This window comes from Mustela putorius, unplaced genomic scaffold (genome assembly GCF_011764305.1).
Source record: "Mustela putorius furo isolate JIRA1106 unplaced genomic scaffold, ASM1176430v1.1 tig00000813_pilon_pilon_pilon, whole genome shotgun sequence".
Classification (NCBI taxonomy): Eukaryota; Metazoa; Chordata; class Mammalia; order Carnivora; family Mustelidae; genus Mustela; species Mustela putorius.
Window position 1 is genome coordinate 3,460,084 of NW_025421485.1, and position 19,151 is coordinate 3,479,234.

Below are 19,151 nucleotides of genomic sequence, written 5' to 3' on the forward strand. Positions count from 1 at the left end.
TATATACAGAATAGAACTTAAGACAAAGAGGTTTGAAAGAGAAAGAGAAGATGAAGACGAAGATGAAGAGGAGCAGGAAAGGGAGGTCAGGAGGGGCAGGAGGAGAAGTACGGAAGGACGCGGGGCAGGAGGAGACACCGAGGGAGGGAGAGAGGCTGCGAGAAACGTCTGCTTCTGACAGGGGTGTCAGCTGCAAGAACACCATTGTACTTTACCCCATTGGTGCTGATCTTGGCCTTCTTGACCTGACTCCAGGACAGATTTCGACATACCGACACACTGAGACCCTGGAACAGAGCTGCTGGAGGTGAACTCGGCAGCTTCCTGCATCCGTTTGCTCCATGACATACACCAAGTACATGCCACTCAGCCCTGAGCTCCAAAGTGTAAAAGGAAGACTGACAAATAGGACTTTGTCCAGAGAAGAGTGACTCGTATATTAAGTCTGGTCAGGCCAGAAAACCACCTCTAATGAGATAACAACCTTGAGAGAAAAAAAAAATATTTAGTTGAAGACAGAAAACTCAGTGGAGACCCTAATTCTGTTTTCAAGTGGAAGCTGTCAAGAGAGTAAACTGGTTGACTCACTCTGGGCGAGCCTCCATAGGCAGGCAATTCCAACAGGAAGATTTTAGCTCACGGGGATGATGACTTGGTAACCCAAGATGAAATGATCTGACCGATACATTCCTTATCACAAGAACAACCAGAGATCCAGAGATCCGTGGTAATCCTGACAAGGAAACTGTGGGTGAAATCTGCAGCACATGTGTGAGATCAGATGTTTTCTATGTTCCTTTTCTGCTCCAAACTCCTGTGGTGTAATGAACTACTGACCTGTTTTTTGTTTTTGGTTTTTTGGTTTTTTTTTTGCTTAAGACAACTCTACTGAATTGATGGAAAAGGGCCAAGTTTAGAGTTAGAGCTATACTTTATGCCAAGAAAGGCCTGTCAATAAATTTGCTGTCATGTTAAACTTCACATGACAAAAGCAAGAACAGGAGTTCCTTATTCCTGTTAGTCTTTGTCCAAGTTCTTCTGTATAGACAACTAACCTATCCCGGGCATTGGATGTTTATCCACACACACGCACACCCAATCCACAGCGATGTCATTAGAAGATAATTCAGTATCATCTAAGAAGAAAAATACAATTCTCCATATCTCATCATTGAAAGTGCTATATATAGGGGCACCTGGGTGGCTCAGTCAGGTGAGAGCCGGACTCTTGATTTTGGCTCAGGTCATGATCACAGGGTCATGAGGTCATGAGATGGAGCCCCTCGGAGTCTGCTTGAGATTCTCTCTCTCCCTCTCCTCCTCTCCTCACTCTCTCTCTAAATAAATAAAAAAATAAAATCTTTATAAAAAATTAAGTGCTATATACAACTCACACATACACTTCCCACTTACACTTCATAAAAACCATACCCTGTTGTTAACCATCCCCTTTCTACAAATGAGAAACTGAAGAAATTGGAACTTGTCTACTTATAGCATTTTAATATGGCAAATATTTTGGAATGGACATGGAGGAAGGTTTTTCTGTTTCAATAATGTTAATTCAGCAAGTCCAGAGAGTACCTATTCTGTGTCACTTGCTTAGTAGGTCCTGTAGAGAATTTATAAATGTTCAGATGGTGCAACTTCAAGAAAATTACTTGAAAAACAAAACTAAAATAAGAACACCTCATAATCATGATAGAAAACTGTGTATCTTTATTTGGAATAATTTTGCCTGTGTTATCTATGCATTTAAGACTGTAATTCCTCAGTAAATCACCTATAATAAAACAAAGTTTTATTTTTGAACTCCTCTAAATCTTTGAAGTATTCATAATACCATCAAGAATATAAAATCTTAGGAATAAGTGTGGTAAAAGGTGTGCAATCCTTGTATGCTGAAAATGGCAAAATATTGCTGAGAGAAAGTAAGGAAGATTTAATTGAATGGAGCGATATACCATGTTCGTCTACTGGAAGACTCAATATTACAAAGTATATTCAACCAAGTTAAGCTGTATCCACTGCACAATCCTGATAAAAATCAAGTCAGGGTTTTTCTAGAAATTGACAAGCTCATTCTAGGACTCATGCAGAAACACACAAATCACTCTGACAGTAAGAGGTAAGGACAGGACTGTGGGCATTGGGAGTTCAGTCCACTTTTTCATCTATGTATTCCCAAATCCAGTATGGTTCCTGCCTTCCAGAAAACAATCAGTAAGTGTTTCATGAACAAATCCATATTTTCACTTTTTGTTGTTGTCGTCATTGTTGTTGTTTCCTAAACAAGCTAGATTAGATAGTGATTCAGTGGATTCAGTTAATGTCTGATCTCTGACATTTTCCAAGTTATGTCTGCGAATGCACAGTAGAAATATAGAGGGAGGTTCTTGTCAAGACATGGGTGCCCAACATTCATCTCCTAGACCCAAAGTGTGTTACTAGTGATCCGGAAAAGTGGCATCAAATGGTTCTTCTAGAAATACTCCATTTCAGGGGAAAGATGGCTGACTCATAGGGAGAGCTATAAAGCCTGGCCGTGCAGACCAAGGATGTAGAGCTGCAAAAAATGGAAAGCTGGATTTTGGTCCCAACCTGAGTTTTTAGTGTCCTAATGAACTCAGTGTCCTCATTCCGATGAATACTTCCTCTGGCCAAGAGCTGACCAGAGCCATCCACATGTGCTTAGGCATGTGTTCTTCTCAACCTCGGCCTCTCCACCAGGCCCCTGTTTTTGACTCTCACGTGCATCCCTTTTAGACCTTCGATGCTCACAGCTCTGACACTGCCTCTCCCCACCTCTTTTAGGCTAATTTTTCTGGAAATAAACTGAGAAAGGAGGCTATATGTAAATGCCCATTAGCTTTTAAAGAGGTTTTTTTTGTTTTGTTTTGTTTTGTTTTTCCTTCTGCATTCCATTTTGACTCTCACTGATACTGTATCAATCATCTGCTGGTGTGGGCTGAATTGTGTCATCCCACAAATTCAAATGTTGTCGTCCTAAACCCAGTATCTCAGAATGACCTGTATCTGGTGATAAGACTTTAAAGAGACGGTTAAGGTAAAATAAGATCACATGAATGGGCCCCATTCCACTGACTGGTGTCTTTATAGGATGATATTAGGACACAGACTCACAAAGAGGGAAGACCAAGGACAGAGAGACCTTCCCCATTGATCAGCAAGCCAAGGAAAGAGGCATGAGATTTGCCGTTAATTTTCCTCTGTTATGCAGTTTTTCTCTGGTTATTCTGTCAGGATTATAACCAAATGGGTGTGATGATTTACACATACAGATTCCAACTGTGAGTTTTATAACCATTATATATATATATATATAATGGTTATAATATATATAATGGTTATATATATATATATATATATATATATGCCTTAGATTTGATTTGTGTTTTGCTAGAGTCAAAATTCGTATAAAACTGTGTGAAATAGTTTGTGATCACTACAGATTCTGAGGCCTTCGATATTTAGAAATATCCTTATTTTGTTTTCTTTAATTTATTTAGCAGGTTTCAAAAACTTTGTTTCACTTTTTGTATAAGTTTTGATTGGTTAATTGGCTTCTGGAACACTGTGTGTCAAAATCATTTGAAAAAATGTATTTATCATTTATTTACTATTGTTTATATCTGTGGCAATATAATAGACACTGTTTATTTGTGCCTCATCTTTCATTTATTTAATGAAACCCCTCACAAACTTTTCTCCTCTTGATCCCCTCAGAGAACCAATTTTTGCCATGATGAATCCTCTCATTATCTCTCAGCTATTAAGCATGATTTTCTATTTCAATATTTAGTTTCTCCTTTCCTGTGCATGATTTAGTTTAAATCTCATTATTTTTCTGGCTTTTTTTGGTAATATAGCTTTTCAGTGGTTCAGTCTCTCTGCTTTTTTGGTTTTATTAGTTTATTTCTTCGAGGTTATTACATTCCCCCAACACACTGCTTTCTCTGTAGCTTGTAGGTTTTCAACAGGTGGTATTGTATACGTGGAAAGATCTTTACTCTCAAACTTCTGCCATAGCGTCTTCCTTGATCTCTGCATTTAAACATGTGCTCTCCTTAGCATTTATTTTATGTCAACAGTGAGGTTTGAGTTAATCCAATCATGGTAATCATCCTTCCATGGTCGGTACAGGAGTTTTATCTTATTTTAGGTAATTTCTCCCTTGTGTCCCCACTCCCCATAGTCCTGCTCTTCCGCCGGCTACTGTTATTCTCACAGTTGGATTGGCATCCTTCTGTTTACGTGGGCTTGTGTCTCGATATGTGGAGGCGGCATTGTTTCAAATACCGCTTGTTGCGTCCTCTGTTCCTTGATTGAGTATGACGTTCACGTACCCACACCTGTTTCTGTGTGTCCTTCAGCTCAGGCTTCATAATGTGCACTTCCCACACGTGAACACGCAGATTTTCTACCAGCAGGTTATGGGGGGTCCCCCCACCCCCACAGCTCCCGCCACAGCTGGCACCAGCCCCTCCCCTCCTCCTGCAGACTTGTGAGTGTCTGTTTAAACACATGTGTGTCCACAAATCTATTTATGCTGTAACTGGGATGCATTTTGATTTTACTCTCACTGCGCCAAATTTGTACAGGATGGTCTCACCTTTCCTTACCTTTTGTTTGTAGGATCGCTGCAGAGCTTCCGTGTCTTTACATGTTTCTCAGCCTTTGCTCCCTCTCTTAGGTCAGCTGCCTGTAACTGTTAACTCTGCTTTCCCGGTCTCCGTGCTCTTGCTCGTATCCAGGTATCCCTTCTTGGATTGAATTCGTATTTTCCTAGAGTCCAAATGTGAATGAAACTTCCAGAAATAGCCTGTTTGTGCTACATGGTCTGAAGCCTTGGCTGTGGATAGAGAGCATCTTTACTATGCCCTTACATGGGTATGCTGAATGGATTTATTGGGAATAAAATTCTAAATGTGTCTTTAATCTTCTCAGAATGGGAAAGATCAGCATCCATCGCTTCCTCCACCTGGATGGCAGTGAGGACCCTTCTGTGAAAGCTGCCATCATTTGTTGATAGCCTGGATTTTCTCCCTAGCTCCTGTACTTCTGAAGCCACACCAGGTGGAGACCATTGCAAGCATAACAGTACCTTTTCATCTTATTTAGCATTTTTCCTTGTTTCTTTAATTCTGGTGTCCCTGGGAAAATTCCTTCCCTCTTGCTTTGATTGTTCCTTCCAGGATGTTTGATATGTTTGGGATGTCTATTACAAGGATGCTGGGCTTTCTGGGTGCATCCTTTATATCTCTATACTAACTCTCATCTTTTAGTCCCTTTGGGTTGCATGCTGGAGAAACTTCATGGTTCAAATCCCCAGGGTGCTAATTTTCCTCTAAGGAGTCTGCAGTCTGCTATGAAGACCTAACAATTTTTGTTTCAGGATCATGCTTTTAATGTCCATGTTCACAAATGAATTTTTTTTTAAGTTGTATATATTTAAGCGATCTCCACATCTGATGTGGGTCTTGAAATTCTGACCCCCCAAGATTGGGAGTTGTGTGCTCTTCAACGGAGCTAGCCAGGCACCCCAAATGAATCTTTTTCTTAAGAGACTAATTTTTTTCTCCTGTTTATTTGAAACTATTATTTTTTATAATTCTCTTTTATTTCTACATGAATTTTCATTTTTGGGGTGTGACTTTACCTTGAGTTTGGTGTCTTTTACTTATTTTCCTAAGATATTAGTTTATTCTTATTTCTTCATCTATCTTTTTCATAGATCTGACCGTAGATATTTATATCTGTATGTCAAGGACCTTTCTTTAGTTCATGACACTCTTCTTTGATTTCTAGTAGAGCTATGATTGTATTTATTTATTTATTTATTTTTTCTGTCCTTCTTAGGGGTCTGAGACAAAAGGGCTAGTGGTATGTATATTTTGTCCAGCATATCGATTCAATCTCCTCTCCAGTGTTCTCTAATTGAGTATAATTGAGGAAGTTTTAGTATTTGTTATGCTAACATGTGAGTTTTGGGTGGTGTCTTCACTTTTTTGGGGCTCAGCTGTGAGAAGAGACAAATTTCTGTGTAGCTCTGAGGGGCTGAGCCATCTGATAGCTTCATGCAAGAGTTGTTCTACTGAAAAGCGTATTGTCCAGGTTGGAGGGGTTTCAGAGAGAGATTTGGGTAGCCTGCTAGCTGGGAAACATGGGGTGCTTCCATAGAGCTCTGTTTAAAATATACAATTCTTGAAAACTAGTCCTTTGTCTGACTTCCAGTGTCCTTGCCTCTCATAGCACTTGACCAACGTGATGGAGATCTCTGGAAGATATCTAGGAAGGACTAGCCATCTTAATCATTTAAAATTCAGATATAATTCTGAAATTCCCTGAGAAATAAAAAATAATGAGAATGTGGTAAATTAAAAAGTTATAGTGGAGTTACAGACTATTTAAAAAGTAGTTCACGGGGGGCGCCTGGGTGGCTCAGTGGGTTAGGCCGCTGCCTTCGGCTCAGGTCATGATCTCAGGGTCCTGGAATCGAGTCCCGCATCGGGCTCTCTGCTGAGCGGGGAGCCTGCTTCCCTCTCTCTCTCTCTGCCTGCCTCTCCATCTACTTGTGATTTCTCTCTGTCAAATAAATAAATAAAATCTTAAAAAAAAAAAAAAGTAGTTCACGGGGGGCCCGGGTGGCTTAGTTGGTTGAGCAACCAACTTGATTTCGGCTCAAGTCATGATCTCAGAGTAGTGAGATGGAGCCCTGCATCTAGCTCAGTGCGGGGCATGGAGCGGGCTTGAGATTCTTCTTTCCCTCTGCCCCTACCCTCGCTCTTTCTCTCTCTCTCTCAAATCAATAAATAAAACATTCAAATATATATGTGTGTGTGTGTGTGTGTGTGTGTGTGTGTATGCCACACAATTACAAACAAGCACCCTCAAATAGTTAGAGATATGCATCTTATCAGAAAATTACCAAGTCACAAACTGAGGATTCCTTGTTTTGGGACATCCTTTTTTGACGAAATACTGTTACATAAAGGAGGTTAATGGGACAAAGAGAATAGTGTTAAGATTTCCTATCTGAGGTAATCCGTGTTTTGCATGTGTTAACGTTCTTTAAAGAAAAAAACATATCTTGAATGGTGAAAATATTTTTTAACAAACAACTTGCTTCTCCAAAGTGTTAAATCAAATTCATAATCACTTTCAATTTCAATATCAAGTATGAGGGGATATGATATTTACAGATTCTGGAAGACAAAGAAATATCGAGTCATTAAAGTGTGACCTTTGTGTGTGTGTGTTTGAAAATATTTTCAGCTTACTTAGAAGCAACCTAGGACATTTTTGGTAAAAAAAAAAAATTGAAATATATTTTAAGATGCTGTGTAGATTTGGTTAAACACCTATTAAGGGGCTACTTTTGGTACTTTTCTTGAAATCACTGGACAATGTCTGATACTCCCCAGTGATCTCAGAGGCTTTCCTGACCCTTTGGATCTCTCTCTTGCAGCTTGTCGTCTGGTTTAGCTCTGACCTTATAAATAACAACTAAAGACAAACCAATTCTCCATCAGTGTCTTTGGACCCTTATCACATTGTGCCATAACTTTAATGTAGCCATGGTCTCTCTAGTCTTCCTCCTCATCAATTCTTTAAAAGCAAAATATGAATTCAAACTATTGTTTTGTTTTACTGGAAGGCACCTAATGACTAGACTTTGAAACAATGTTTTGCAATGTCTGTTTCCTATTAATTCTGGGATGAGCTTTTGGATCTATATCCGTCCATCCGTCTTGACACCAATAAAATTTAGAAACATTACAATTGTAGTTGCCCAGACCTATATTGTTATAGCCACTCTGGCAAAAGTTGGCTAATATTCTGGTAGCATGACGAGACAATGGAACTTTTTGATATTTCAGCCAAAAACCATTTAAAGACTGTTGAAGAAATGAACATAGATCCTAGTTGTTGTCTGAAAAGTTTTTTCTGACACTTTTTGGTAACATCAAATATCTGCCAGGATTAGAAGTTGCAGAATTGATGTAAGTGGCTTGGATATAAGCCTTGAAACAAAAGTGGAAAGTTCTTGTTGACACAGAGGATGATATTGTGTGAGGAAAAAAAAACAAAAAACAAAAAAACAGACATCGGTAAGTAGTTGAAAATTGTTTCAGACAAGTGATTCTGAGTAGGAAGGAATTTTAGTATCCCTTAACCAATTAACTTTACTTATATTTCATTTTTCATGTTTGCATAAGTGGTATAAGATTAAAAACAATATCTCCCATGTCTAAAGGAACTTTTTCAATAAATATAAAATATAAATTTTCTGTGTAAAAAGGTATATGCCATAGATGAATCACCAGAAAATAGGTAAATGTTCATTGGATTATTTGAAATACCAATTCTTTGGTATTAAGCTAAGAACAGAATATGCAATCATTTGAAAAGCTTAAAAATATTTTTGTACAAAATTTATATAGCCTTTATTCTACATAAGTCCCTACACTTGGCCTGATGAAAGTACAGACAGTTTATATAAACCAAATAAAAAGCAATTTACAAAGAAGCAAGACTGTAAATAAATACTTTTAATAGCATGAAAATGATAAGTGCCTTGCAAATGGTCATCTAACTATGTACTGTGAAGAGTTCAAAGATAAGAAGGTGATGTCCAGCCTACACTGAAGATAAGCCTTCAGGATTCAAGACGTTATCACAGGGGAAAGGTGATCACCTTGAGAAATGTCCTCAGTAAGTGACAAAGAGTTGAGGTTACACCTTACCAGTCTGCAGAGCAAGGACAGGGCAGTGAGGAGGTTAGCACAGAGCAAGGCACCAACCAGCTCATTAATAGTCTCAAGTCCATGGCACATGGAATTCATGTAGGATCCCTTAGAAACCACTGAACATATTTACATAGTGAGCATGTCTGATCACAAATCCTTAAAGAAGAGGATTCTGGTATCACTGGCAGGGAAGATTTTTGCTAGGATTGGGGCAGGGAAGGAGGGCATAAGGAGCACGATGGAAGAATAGAGGAGATGGGAGAGAAAGTCAAGTTGAAACTTTCCCTGAGAGATCTTGGTCTTGAAATGGTTTGCAGGTCGTCCCTGACAGTACCTGCAGGCACCTGTCGGCGGTGTCATCAAAACCTACACGATGGAAGGAAATGTCATCACAGTAAGGCCATACTCACTGTTACAATTTGCATTCTTTATTCAAAAGAGTTACCGCCTTTGAGATATGAACTAATTTCTCTCCTGATACTGTGGTCTCAAACCACAGCGATGAATGGCGGGTGAGATCAGGGAACTCCAAGGGTTTGTGGAGGGCCTCATTAAGGGCTCCCTTGGCTGTGGCGGCCATCAATGGAGAGAAGAAACTGAATATATAGTGTCCACAATATCTTCACAGTATTAGATCCCAAACCACCTGAGTTATGAATCCTTAGCTTGAGAGAGAAAAATAGTAGGATGGAAAACACACACACAGTCATATGCACAGTTACGCAGACACATGGACACACATTCATAGACACACATGCACACGCACACGCACACACACAGGCCTATGGATATAAAATATATAAGCTCAGAAGAACATTTTTCTATGTCTCTTAAAGTAAAGCGATGAAGAGTGGTGGAAAGAGCATGCATTTTTTTTTCTCAGCTACATTTGAGTTCAATCCTGATTGTACGACTCCAGGCAAGTGATTTAATGCGTATGTTTGAGCGTTTGTTTATAGGTCTGTTGCAAGTCGGTCACGCTCACTTACAGTTATTTCTTGGGAAGGAAAGTTTCCTCCCAGCAGGGGGTTAAGCTTGGCCCAGGTGCCCTATCATGCACGGGGTCTCAGCTCATCAGAGACTTCTCAGCAATTTCCTTGAAGTCAGCGTGTCATAGAAGAGTGAGGTCCGCCAGGGTCAGGGAGCACCTAGTATGTTGCTGAAGTGAAACAGAGAGGTTCCGAGACAGACGAATCTGGCCCCAACATGAGTACTGCATGTTTGACCTGAGGCCAGTCACTTGCTTTCTCTGATCCTCCAATCATCAGTCTGTAAAAAAATCACAGCAGGGGGGCGCCTGGGGGGCTCAGTGGGTTAGTCTCTGCCTACTGCTCCAGTCATGATCCCAGGGTCCTGGGATGGAGCCCGGCATCGGGCTCTCTGCTCAGCGGGGAGCCTGCTTCACCTTCTCACTCTCTGCCTGCCTCTCTGCCTACTTGTGATCTCCCTCTGTCAAATAAATAAATAAAATCTTAAAAAAAAAAAAATCACAGTAGGATTGCTAACAGGATTCAATCAGTTTATGGTGTCTGCACATAGTAGGTACTCAACCAGATATCCCTGCCTCTGAAGGGAGGTTTCACTTTTGGCGTCTGTTGTAAGCTGATTCTCATACTTTCTCTCAGCACCTCTACCATGTTCTGATGTTATCTCACTCAGCAAAGATAGCTGTTGGGAGCTAACCTTAACTGTCAGGTTTTTTTTTTTTTTTTTCAAACAGCTATCCCTGGAACATAGCAGTTCATTTAAACCAATCCCAGAAAGAGGAGACACCATGCACCCCTCTATAGGTAGTGTGAGGCTGGGCTGTATCTCTTGACTGGGAGAGTTCTTGCTGACAAAGTTTGACTGGTAGGAACATGAAGGAGGAAAGAAAAGAAACACCCACACGCACACACATACACACACACATACTGTATCCTCATCTGTTAAGAGTACATCTTCCAGAGAACAAATCCAATGTTCTGTCTTATGATCAATTAAAGCCCATTTACGCACCCCTGATGAATGTCCCATGCCGTGGTGCTTGAACAGTTTCTAGATTCAGTTAAACCTCAAGTCAGTTTTGGGGACCATGTCTTCACACGAAGGGCTCTGGAGAGCTCCAGTCTGATGACAAATTTCTTCCATCACACGCCTCTTGAGAAGAAAGAGAGGCATTTCATACCTCTCCACCTGCGTGGATCTGATTGAGTTCAGATTTTAAGTCTTATTTCTAGTTTTCTTCTTTTCAGTATTGGTGTTGTCTCGGTGTCCCCTTCCCTTCCCAGGGATGCAGGTCAGCACCCCCCGCTGACTCTGAGGATTAGCTGTATATCCTCCATCCAGGTTCTACTTGTTGAAAACAAGTGGTGCCAAATGCAGTTGCTTTGGATAGAGATTTGTTTTTTGTGGATCTGGATCACACACATAATCCTGGACATCTGTGAATAGGATGCCATATTCCAATGGTTAAAACAACAAGAGGTAACGTTTCATTCATTTCATTCAGAAGAGCATGTACCAGTACTCAGACTCTGTGCTAGGCTCTGAGGTGGGGCAGGACGACAGGCACAATGGTGACAATGTGCAATCCTTGCCCTGAAAGACATACTGTTTCAAGTCTGGTGACTGGTGCCTGGGGTCCAATAGAAGCCCTATACTCTCTGATATCACAGCATAGTGAGGACAGGGGCCTCTGATTAAGCAAGTATGATGAGTGCTGTGGTGGTGAGGCACTCAAGGATGAGAACTTTATAACAATTTAGGGACATAATCTAAGGTAGCCCAGGTTGGAGACAGTGGTGGCCTGAACAGTTTGGTGGTTTCCAGGGCACAAGAAAGGAAATAGATTATGTGGAATATTCAGGAGGAAGAGACAAAAGCTTTTGTGAATCACCGTATGTAGCAGCTGAGGTTAAAGAAAACTTGTAGGCAGGATGAACCAACCACAGGCAGATGTTGCCATGAATGAAACAGAAATGCCAACCAATCTTATGGCCTCACCATGTGGTTTAAGGACAGGCTCACACCCAGTGGTCTGGTGAATGCCGTGTTGTCTCAGAATATATGGTGTTCCTCCTGGTTGCACCTGGGAAAGCTCCAGCTGCTAAAGCCGGTGGCAGTACTAGTGGCAGAATCAGGACTTCTCTGTAGGAACTTGTGTAACTATCTTCATGGGACCATCTGTGCAAATATTTGTTCCTGGGATTTGGCCCATGAACCCTGAAGCCAAATTCAGAGTCATGGGTAGCAAGGGGGAAGCACGATGTGATGAGCACTGGGCGCTACATGCAACTAATGAATGAACGCTGTATCAAAAACTAATTATGTACTATAAGTTGGTGAATCAATTTTAAATTAAAAGGAAAAAAAAAAAAAGATCTCTCCTCAGAGCTGTGGATCCAGGGTGATCAGAGCCCCGGAACAGAAACACCCTTACCAGATCTAGGCATAGGTACATATTAGAAGATATGAGGAGCCTTTGGGGGTATGGGGCTGGCATTTTGATATTCAAGACTTGAAGAACTGGATTCCAGGTCTAGTTCTTGCTAACCCAACATTTTACCTTCTTGGTTAAGAATATGCCCTATCTAGCTTCATTTTCCCCTCTATAAATTGAAGTGTTGGACCACATAACATCAGGGAACCTCTAGCAATATGATAGCCTGTGGTTTTGTTTTATAATTAACAGATGACAGGAAGATGCTGTTCATTGTCAGAGGTCTGACTCTGAAGGCTGTATTTGTGTTATTTCTATTGAAGACATTTGTGAATGCATACACAGAGACACTCTAGAAAGCCAACTCCATGATAGCCAAAGAATAGAGCCTATTGAGAAACTAATCATTAGCAGTTGTGATTTCTGAGCTTAGAGAGAAACACTGGCTGGGGTGGGGTTATGGGAATTAAACCCTCAAGAATGAAGTGGCTAATATTTACTGATTTTTTTTTTTTAATTTAGGAAGTAACCACACATTCTGAATCAAAATTAGGGACACAAAATTTAATAATGAGGCAAATATTTGTTATTTGGACTATTCTTAAAAAATCTAGAATCCATTATATACATTTCCAGAGTTGATAAAGTAATATGAACTTACTCTGGGCAAAGCAATCTTCTAAGTGCTCTGATAGTTTTCTGTAATCCATACAGTACACATCAGTTCCAGTAAACAGCCAAGGGAAGAGTCGCAGAGATGCTATGACCTGCCTCCAGTCACACAGTTACTTCCTATCAGAACTGGTATGTGAAATCAGCCCCATTGAAACCAGAGTCTACCATATTTCTTCTCAAACATTCAGAGGCAGTGCTAAAGGTCCTGCTATAATCTCCTTATTCTCCATTTAGGAGCTCTCAGTACTGGGATTTAGTCAGAAGTGCATGTGACTCTTGACCTTAAGGTCATGACTTTGAGCCCCACATTGGGTGTAGAGATTACTTACATAAATATAAACAAAAAATTTCAGTCTCTGTAAAAAATAATTCCATAAACAAAACCAAGCAACCAAGAAGAAATGGAAAAGAAGCCTTGGCTAATGTGGGGATCTCAAAAGAAACAAAAGCAAACGTCTCTTGTTGGAAGTAAGCTGGAATACTCAAGTGTCAGGCAGCTGTGGTTCTCTCCAGGAAAGGGTCTGTGAAAACATCCCAGAGGCAGGTGTGGTCCTGATGCTGCTGTGTAGACAAGACCCCAGGAGGACTCGGTTCTGACGCATTTGGTGAACAGCAATGATCTCTCTGGGTAGTTAAAACCAAAGAAACCTCTCTCCTCATAGATAGGTTGAAGGGCTGCACTAATCTGAATCTGGGTCAAGTTGTTATACTCTGTGCAGTCTTAACCATCTTCATCCTTAAAAAGGGGATGATAATGCTTTAGGGGGAGAAGGTGGGGATGATATAGGATAGTTCTGGACACTGAGTGAAAATTAGTAAGTAAAACCACATTACTTAATGCACTCATGCTAGCTGCTATTGTTTGGATTTTAATATTATTTTCAGTATCCAAGAAAGAGCTAAGGGTGAGTAGAAGGTAGTTGAATGAAGACTGCCCACATCACGTAATCATGGAGCTGGGACTTAAAGGTCTCTCATGTGAAGGCAGTGGGGGTTACGCCATCCCACTGTGCCCATCACAAAGCACTTCTGCGTGCCCAGATCCATGTGGCCGAACATTCTAACACATCGTATTCAATTTGGACAACACGTGTGATTTGGACAAGTAGCTTAAATTCTGAATTACAGGGTTCCTCCCTGTAGAGTCGAGTCAATGCAGAGATAAACGTTGGGAACTGTTATCACCTCTAGTCAGAGAGTTCTTTGTAATATGTGTGGAAAAGTCAGCTTCTCATTCACAAATGTCATGGATCTCCCAAATACAAAGCTAGCAATGTGACATGCTTCTCTGATAAGACACATCAAAACAGTAGACAGGAAGTGCATTAAGTTCTCGGGCATCAGACTGTAATCCGTGCCTACAGATAGTTTATTTTGTGAATATCTCTTTAATTCAAAGGTGGATACTTAGTTTCCTCCTTGTTCAGCCTTTTCCTGTAGGGCCTAGGGATTTGTTGAACGCATACTTCCTCTTGGCTCTCGTAACGAGTGTCTAGTACATCAGCCTGCCTGCCCAGGCTAAAGTGAGGTTGAGTGAATTTAGATCCTTAACTTAGCTAGGATTTCCTGACCCTTAAGCTGATGAACTACATTCTAAAGTGATGGGAAACCAAGCTGTGCGCAGAGAAGAGCCAGATTCCCCATCCAGAGACTTTACTTTTCCCCCAACATTAAATAAAAGTCCTACTTCTCTGCTGAATTTTGATACCAGGTCTTATGGTTGATATTAACAAAGAGACATTCACTTACAGGTTTGACGCACTCTGTCCAGTATGGGAGTCACCAGCTACAAGTTTATTTTACAACTAGACATTCAGTTCCAGAGTCACAGAGGCCACAATTCAAGTGTTCCATCTGCACATGTGACTGGTAGTTGACACACTGGATAGTGCAAATATAGAACATTTTCATCACTGTGCAGAGTTCTTTTGGAAAGCGCTGATCTAGGCCAAAACATGAAGTCATTAAAAAATCATGAAGAGAGGAATTTTTAAAAGGAATGATATCATTTCTGTAAGAGACATTTCCCCTTTTTAAGCCAATCTATTTTAACTCACCTGTAAAACAGCACCATGAAGTACACTGGGGCCTGGACTTCAGTCCCGAACTTTCTAGCCAACAGATCTTAGGCATGGTGGGAGTTTGAGAGAATGTTCCCAGATCTGAAGACTGGTGGTATTCAACCCCTTTTCTTCTCCCTTTCTTCCAAAGTCATGTTTTGGGGAAATATTACATGACATCTGGTCTCTGGAAATTCCTCACCTGGCTCATAAATTCACTGATGACTCAGTGAGCTTGAGAACATGAAATCTTCCAAGGTCAGACTCATGGTTTCCTTTCAGGCTTGTTTAGCCTTTTGTTGCAAAACCAATGCATCTGCTAACCGCAAGGACATGGTTGGTGCACACTGGAGACAGAAAAGCTTAGTGTCATTGCTCCTGAGACTTGGCTGTGGACCAGAAGTCACAGTCAATGTGGGAGGATGCTTTTGTGGCTTCTGAAGAGTGTTCTTCCTGCAGAAAGCCCTGAGTCTTTCCACCAGATTATTCTTCTACATCTACTTGGCCAATAGTCAGAAGCAGACTTTTTTTTTTTTTTTTTTTTTTTTTTTTAAGAAATAGACTTTCTTTAAATTAGTACAATATGAAGACCTCTGCCCAAACAAGTCACCTTTTACTGCCATATTAGAATGTTACAAATTTACCACTCCATTAACTCACATTATTAAAAGGTCTTGGATTCATGTAACCTGCAAACATGTTCTCTCATAGGGCAGTATAATTTGAACCTCTTCAAAATAAGAAGTCCCTGCCGGGAATTCAATAAAGCAAGGCTCCTTCGGAGTTAAATTGCACAGGCATCATATCATCATGTCCTTCAGCCTGGTGAGCTCTAATGGAGGCACCACTTCAAGGTGTCCCCCAGCATTTTTGAGGAATATCCTAGTGCATGTGCTGGGCTTCCACTCATTGTTTGTTTCCCTACCCCCCAGTAGATTATGAAAACTCCTTGAAGGCACTGAGCTCATACAAATCTCTAAATTTCTAGGCTCAGGACTTGACATTAAATAAGGACTCTGAAATGACTTAGTGAAAATGGGAGAGGAAGAGGGAGTGTAAAAGAAAAAAAAAAACAAACTATGGGTGGATCAGTTAATGTTCTCAGTTAATTTCCCAAGATACTTATTTTCACTTATTTTTTAAGTCAAGAGGGAAGCAGGAGCAGATGGGTACAATGATCCGGAAGCAAGTTTGGAAAACCAGTGTTTGAATTTTAGCTCAGCCGTTCCTCCTGTAATGCCATAAGGCAGGAATTTGAAATTATTTATGTGCCATTCAAATTTTTGCTGTCTGGGTACACATTAGGATTTCAGACTTATCTCCTATCATTTTCCACTATCATATTCCTAAAGCATCATCCAAGATAAAGTTGTCATTTGTATCTGGTCCTTGTGATGAGTACAAAATTGTTCTTCTGTCTATATGTGCTCATTGGGGATCAAAATTACCTCCAACAAATGCCTTAAAAATTGCTTCCACCTTGAAATCTTCCCCAGGCACAACTGTTTTCCTTCTGCCTGTGTTACCATTACTCGTTGTGCCCACATTTATTGGCATGCTTGCCAAACCCATTTTTTAACCACCAATCTTTCTAGTTGCTCTACTAGGCAGTGTGGGATTATTTTTCCTAGCACACATTCTGTTTTTATGTATTTCTAGATCTTTTGTGGATCTTGGATCTCTGGATGCCTGGAGAAGAAACCTATAGATGTGGGCAGACCCACACTGGACTGTGAAATAAATGACAAAGATCCCATCTCTAAGTACCTTCACATATGAAAGTTGTCGTCTAGGGACACTTGGGTGGCTCGGTCAGTCATGACCTCAGTCAGGTCATGATCCCAGGGTCTTGGAATCAAGTCCTGCATCGGGATCCTTGTTCAGCAGAGAGCCTGCTTCTCACTCTACCTGCTGGTCCCAGTGCTTGTATTCTCTCTCTCTCTCTCTCTCTCTCTCATTCTGACTAATAAATAAATTGTAAAATATCTTTTAAAAAGGAAGGTTTTCTTCTAGTACCAATGTGCGTGCAATACTGACAAAACACACACACACGCACACACACACACACACACAAACTTAGTTTCCAGTCCCTTGTATGACAAATGAAGACCCTAATTTCTGTACTGCCTTCTTCATAGTATTAGTATGAAAATCAGGATAAAGTTTTGTCAGATGCAACATTCTTTATAAATGCTGACTTACCTTATTATTGACTTTTTGTCATAGAATTTGGGCAGAGGAAAGGCAATTATTTCAGAGCAATTATCTTCCACTGTGAGAGACCAATCTGGAAAGTGTAGATCTTATTCCTGCTGTGTTGGAAACACTTCTTTCTATTTTAGTGAAGTTTTTGGGCTGAATATTCTTTGTTTTGATAGTATCATCTCTCAAATCCATTCAGTACAGCCTTGGGATCTGGTGAAGATGCCTTGAAACTATCCTCCATCATCTGGGCATATGCTTCCTGGTGTGTGATCCTGGGTAACATACCCTTTCTTGGGATCTCAGGGTCATTATCAACATAATGAGGGGTTGAATCAGGGGCCTGCAAAGCCTCTGCTATCTTGTTGACCATCCCCAGCAAGGACCCAGCTCTCTATTCCTGGACATGTTTGAAGACAGTACAGAATATTTGGGAGACAAATACAGAGGAGATTCCAACATCAGGAGGATCTCCTGATCTGTTGTCCTTCAAAGTCTTTTTCAATCCTGAGATTTTTGAGATGACTGTGGGACGCGGAGGATTATGAGTCACACGGTTTTCTCATTCTATTTCAGGAAACCCGTGGGAGGCAGTGTGGTGTTGTGGGAAGGAATAAAGACATTGGAGTCACCCAGACCCAGGTTTAGAATTTGACTCTAAAACTCACAAGCCATGTAACATGGAAACATTACACTGACTCTGAGCCTCAGTTCCCCTCTCTGTAAAATGGGAGCACCAGCTCCCACTTCCAAGTTGTTTTGCGTACTCACAGGGGTTGCTCTGTCAAGTACTATCATTATGTCTGGCAAGGCACAATACACTCTCTCTGGCACATGCTGGTAAGGAATATCCTGGCAACTTTCCTGAATCTCCATGGATTCTGAATATAGGGCGAACGCCACCTTTTTTTCTAATATACTAAGTTAACTTCTGTTAGCATTACTAGCAAACATTCATATATTTATCTTCATGTTTCAAGCCACCAAATGTATTATTCAGAAAACTACATTTCTGAGTTCTCAAAATGGCCTCAATTTACTCTTGCATGTAATAGGAGTAATATCTATCATCAGTGTTCTTTTTTTAATAAATTATATAAAATCAAGTTTATGGGACATCAGTAGGATATGTCAAATTCATTTCTTTGGGGATCAAACAGTACTTGTGTATTTTTTTTTAGTTCTTGTGTATTTACTGTATGTCACTCACACCCTGAGCCCCAGGATGGGATTCAAGAACACAGAAATCTGAGCTCGAATAACATAACTAGCATTTATCAAGTACTTACTACCTACCAGGCACTGTGCTAAGTGCTTTTCTCATTGAGTCTTCAAAACAAAGTCATAAAAATGTATTACTGCTTTAATTTTCAAGATGAGAAAAATTGTTATATCTTCCCAGGTGATGAATTGTTAGAACCAGGATTCCAACCTGGTATTTCCAATCACAAAGTCTTTTCTTTGACTGACATGTGGATTCCAACTTCTGTCTTTCTGAATCATGTCATGGAATGGGTGACCATTCATCTCCTCCAGGTGGGGATCCCACCGCTGGGGCTGGTTAGGGGAGATGCATTCCATTCAGCTCAGGATGAGAAGACAGTGCTGAGGGATGCCCAGCTGGGGGTGTCCTCCAGTACTTCACTGAGTTTCCCCCATCAGAGGGCTGAAGGCAGAGAATTCAGTGCTAAATCCCTTCCACCTTTGTAAAATAATTAGCTCAGGGGATGGTAAAGACACATCACTGATAACAGAAGCAGCAACCATTGTCTTTCCAGAATAGCCCTCGAGATTTAATAGCAGGCTCCTACATTCCCCTCTGGGGATGTGGGGGGCTGGTTGTCTAACGGAAAAGCAGTCGAAGCCTGCCATGCTCACTGTGTTGCATCCTTCTACGAAACCATCATCAAGAGTGCATGTGTGAAAGCCTTCAAACCCCAGGCATCTGTTTCCTTTTCTCTGGATTTTTGGGTGATTCTTTGGACAGTCCTGGGTCCCACTGACTTGAACCTGTGGTTTTGG

The 19,151-nt window shown here is 40.7% G+C and overlaps 1 long non-coding RNA gene across 1 annotated transcript; it reads right to left on the bottom strand.

The window, feature by feature from the left end:
- Positions 1–10,425: 10,425 nt before the first annotated feature.
- Positions 10,426–15,264, bottom strand: LOC106005180. The gene is made up of 3 exons (XR_001178364.2): positions 14,925–15,264; positions 14,617–14,810; positions 10,426–11,194 (listed from the first exon to the last, which is right to left on the bottom strand). It is a non-coding gene; the product is annotated as an uncharacterized LOC106005180 (long non-coding RNA).
- Between the last annotated feature and the right edge of the window lie 3,887 nt (positions 15,265–19,151).